At 32.9% G+C, this 5,000-nt stretch overlaps 1 protein-coding gene and 1 long non-coding RNA gene across 9 annotated transcripts in view; both read left to right on the top strand.

Moving 5' to 3' along the window:
• LOC124947370 overlaps positions 1-386 on the top strand; it is a 13,947-nt gene extending 13,561 nt beyond the window's left edge. The window contains exon 2 of the long non-coding RNA XR_007100389.1: positions 1-386. This exon is cut by the window's left edge and continues 1,598 nt beyond it. This is a non-coding gene — a long non-coding RNA (uncharacterized LOC124947370).
• LOC124947366 overlaps positions 1-5,000 on the top strand; it is a 284,587-nt gene that overhangs the window by 185,657 nt on the left and 93,930 nt on the right. The window lies entirely within an intron of this gene.

The raw sequence follows: 5,000 nt of genomic DNA, 5'->3' as shown, positions 1-5,000 counted from the left end.
CTTCACGGTTAAGTCACGTGTAAGTAGTTAGATATTTATCTGTGTATTAGAGAGACACGTGTTGCAGAGACAAAAAGATCAACGTAGATAAGGGCACAACACGTTTTCTTCGGCTTATCATTGAATTATCGTAGGATGTGATACCAAAAGGAAGATATTATTTAAAATTCGTGTCATTATTTGAAATTATATGAAATTATGTGAAATTATGTGAAATTAATGTAAATTAATTAAAGAAGAAAAAAGAAAAAAGAAAAGAAAAAAAAAAAAAAACAAGAAATAAAAGAAAAGAAAGAAAAAAAAGATCGGTGTTATCGCGCATGCGTCAAGTTTACAAATGATTTTTGGTTAAAGAAAAAAAAGAAAAAAAAAAAAAAAAAGAAAAAGAAAAAGAGAGAGAAAAAAGAAAAGAGAAAAAATTTATTATGAGACTAAATTAATGAATATTAATTTCTTTGTAATTGGATCTGTTTGAAATCATTGAGACGTATAAAAACGTCTGTTGACTCACGTATATACGCCACTATTATATAAAAAGGTAAAGATTGTAAATCACATTTTCTATCAATATTTCATTATTCGGCCGTCATAGATGTCAAAACTGGTCGCGATCTTTTGGCAGGTACCTTATGTCGGTTAACCAGCGAGAACAAAAGAGATTAAAAAAAGGAACGACGAAAAGAGAAGAAAAGAAAAGAAAAGAAAAAAAAAATAAAATAAAAAAGAAAAAAGAAGAAGAAAAAAAAGAAGGGTCGAGTAGTAGTAGTAGCAGCAGCAGCAGCAGCAGCTCCGGCATTCTCGCTTGAAACGGAGTCCATGCATATGGATTAAGACGCTCCACATCCATCCTTCGTCCGTCCGAACGACCTACACCGGCCAGGATACATAATCCTGTTGGCGCGCCAAGCAAATCATGTTTATTCAGGAACGTATCCATGGCGATAGAGGGTTCATTGTTTGCCGAACGTATCGGTAGAGATATAAAGAAAAGAGTGCCACTGTCCGAGAAGAGTCAGCGAAGTTATCGACTTCGATAGTTACCTATATTCTTCGTCTTTTCAAGGACATCAAACTCTCTCTCACTCACTCACTCACTTACTGTCTCTCTCTCTCTCTCTCTCTCTCTCTCTCTCTCTTTTTCTCTTTTTCTCTCTTTCTTCTTTGCACGATACATAACCGTGATACACAGCCGTGATACACAGAGAGGAGATTGCGATCGACGATGCGAATCGCCGGCCCGTCATCGATTACACTTCCTGCGGTTGATATCCGATCGATCGCTAGTAAATTCGATCGTTTTCAATACCGTTACGCTCCGATCGATCGTATGAATTATAGCGCAAGGACGATCGTGAGGGACGACGAATAAAATTCTCTTCGCAATTTGATTTTTACATATATCCTAAGAATTGGGATCAACAAGATCGATCATGTGAATCTTTCCTCTTTTGCTCTTTTCTTTTTTATTCTTTATTTCTTTATTTGTGTTCTTTTTGTTTTTTGTTTTTTTTTTTATTTTTTTGCTTTTTCAGAATTGTTCTCCTCTCTTTTTCTTCGTTTTTTTTTCTTCCCTTTTTTTTTTTTTTTTTTTTTTTTTTTTTAATTCGTTTTAACTGTCTCCTTGCTTCGAGGTCATTATTGTTCTTATCAATGAGATAATAATCTCCAATAAATAACGAATGATTTATATGACGTTAAATAAATAAATGGGTCGATACCATGTGAAATCTATTACGACTTTCACGTAAACTCGATTTGTTTAATTTGCGTTTTAATATATATATATATATATATATATATATATATATATATATGTGTGTATGTATGTATGTATTTATACATACCAAAGTGTTTTCGTATAAATATAGTCATGGCCTTATCGATTGATCCTATAAATTATATACCAAGGACGAGCGTGGAATATGAATAATAGATTGAGTAATTGTTTCTTAATGTCTCTTACACCTCTTAAATTCTAGGAATAATATTCAATAACATACGTCCAGTTATGACAACGTGTAGTTATGATAAATATACATCACGAAATATACGTTTGTATATATATAAATAGCTTGAATCAATAATGAATAATGAATGTATCAAGTTTGCATTAGTCTCGTTTCTCTCGTTGTTACCGTATAATCGATAGATACGTAAATACGGAATATGAAACGTGATATAGATATTTGTCTTATTCTGAGATCTATTAAAATTCTATTTAATATCTTGAAAAGTTCATCGCAAAACATTTATTAAAATTAACATCATTAATCTAAAAGAAAATATATCGGAATTTAAATTTGAGAATATATATATATATATATCTATTCCTTTCATAGTGCGTGTCGCGCTAAGAGGGTTACATTTCCATCATCCTCTTTCCAGACGCTATACGAAGTGTCATTTTGAAGTGAATGAGTAAGAGTAAAAGAGGCAGAGAAAGAGAAAGAGAGAGAGAGAGAGAGAGAGAGAGAGAGAGAGAGAGAGAGATGTTGTAGGAACAACGAGCAAAGATTGATTTGAAACTAGGAACGCGAGACGGTAGATGAAGTAAGGTCTTAAGGTAGTAGAATAGTAATAGTAATAGTAGTAGTAGTAGTAGCAGTAGTAGTAGTAGTAGCAGTAGTAGTAGTAGTAGTGTAGACCACGTACTGGATTGCCACGAGTATGCAACGCGAAGAACAATGCATATTCATGAAGCGACGTGCATATTTACGAGCGGCTGTTCAGCAGGATCCACGGCACAACTTTACAACGCTTTCGCTTCGCTATCGCCTTGCGAAAGAGGGAGAAGAAAAGCAACACCCTCGCCGATATCTCCCCATTACTTGACTCGCAATATCGCACTCGAATAGGAAGTTAGGAAGGGAAGTTACTCTTTTGTTGATCGAGATATATATATATATATATATATATATATGTCTTTTATCATCCTTTCATTTTATTTGTTTTCTTTTTTTCCCTTTTGTTTCTATTTTTTTATTTTTTTATTTTTTTATTTTTTTATTTTTTTATTTTTGGATTGAATATTTGTTCGAGATAAGCTTTTTTCTAGGGCCATTTGAAAAAATTCCCGGAATTTTGTTTTGTTGTCGATTTTGTTCTGTTGTTTTTTTGTTTTTTTGTTTTTTTTCTTTTCTTTGTTTTTTTTTTTTTGGGACGTATAAAGTTCCACTGTTAAAGTGAAACGTAAAATATCGTAATGCGAAGAAAGTAGTCAGGAATTTTTTATGTTTAACATATCGAGTCAAATGAATTTATTTCTGAAGTTATTTATTAATTTGAACTATCAAAATGATATATTTAATAATATTATTCATGGAGGAAAAAAGATAAAGACGACTGATATCGCTTGATTAAAGGATTAAGGAAAGAAGAACGTCGGATAAGACTCGACGGAGTTATCGAAATGTCGTATCAATGAATAAATTTTACTCACATTTTTTTTACTGTTACTTCTTACGACAAATAAATATTAGAATTATGTATGACCGACATATGGTCGATCGCGCATAGAAAAGAAGAAGAAGAAGAAGAAGAAGAAGAAAAAAAAAGAAAAAAGGAAATGAAAAGAGAAGAAAAAAAAAATTCTTGTTTAAAATGGAAGATACGGTAGGTTGGATAGAGGAGTATCCTTGGAAAGTAGGTCGATCGAAATCGCACAACAGCCGTGACGATAATTCAGCAACACGGAAACACGTATCCGAAACGATTCCGTTGTAAATTGGAATAAAAGAAGAAAGAAGAGAAGGGGGTTCAGTGTTATAGCTGTTGAGGGGAGGAGGAAGAAATAGGAGGAGGAGGAGGAAGAGGAGCAAGGTGGACGAGGGTGATGATGGCAAAATGAAAAAAGAACAATGTAGAAACAAATATACGATTACAGAATGCATTTGCACACGTGCACGAGGATTGGTAGATAACTATGTATATATATATATATATCTGTCTATCAAGAAAAATGAAATGCAAACAAATCGTTCGATAAAATGAGCGTTCTTAAAAGTGCCTAATTGTTCGAGTTTTATTACTGCACTCGGCTAAGGGCATCCATCGTTGAAAATGGCCTGTTATTCATTGCCCATGCTAATTAATGATTCACGGTAGGAATATAAAAAGAAAGGAGAGAAAAGAAAAAAACGAGAATGAGAGAAAAAGAGAGAGAGAGAGAGAGAGAGAGAGAGAGAGAGAGAGAGAGAGAAAGCAGGGGCCACTTGACGTGTATACTGCTCGTTAAAGAACCTTTATCGTCGTTGGATGCTGCAAAGCAAAAGTCGAGTGCTCGCCTTTTTAATGTAATCCTTTTAACCCGTTCGCGTCGATGAAAATCCATACGTGCGATCCCTACGTATGATGATTGTATTCAAAAGAGAAGGACTTCGACGATTAGTCCGTTAACATTTTCAATATTAAATATCATTAACTTCTTGTACGTGGCCACGTTCTGCGTACGCACTCGCTCGTTCGTTAATCGTCAAGTCGGTTGAGTCATCATAATTCGATGTTATGTTAGGAAGAAAAGGAGAAAGCTCTAAAATTGTGGATTTAACAAAAAAAAAAAAAAAAAAAAAAATTTCAATATTTACATATCACTAGAAGCCAAGCGTAGAAAATAATTTTGCATAATCGTCGATTGAAATTATTTTATAAATCTTGAAAGAGGAATTAATCCAAAGGAATCCTTCAAAATTAAATTTATTTCTCAATTAATTTTTTCTTCCTTTTTTTTTTTTTTATTTCTTTTCTTCTTCTCATTTGTTTTTTTTTTTTTTTTTTTTTTTTTTTTTTTTTTTTTTTTTTTTTTTTTTTTTTTTAAACGAAAGATAAAAATAAAGAAATAAATCGCTTTCGAAATGATTACAAGGTAACGCCTTGAGAACAATAGTACTATGAATAGACGACGAACATCGGTCAAATCGATGGAACAAACGACATCGTTCTCCCCTATCGTTTGTAATGATAATCTGTCAAAGTTTGGCTCGTCGAAAATGACATAAAGTGGC

This window comes from Vespa velutina, chromosome 2, assembly GCF_912470025.1.
Source record: "Vespa velutina chromosome 2, iVesVel2.1, whole genome shotgun sequence".
Lineage (NCBI taxonomy): Eukaryota > Metazoa > Arthropoda > Insecta > Hymenoptera > Vespidae > Vespa > Vespa velutina.
The sequence above is the reverse complement of the archived record's forward strand: the minus strand, read 5'-3'. Positions and strand labels throughout refer to the sequence as shown.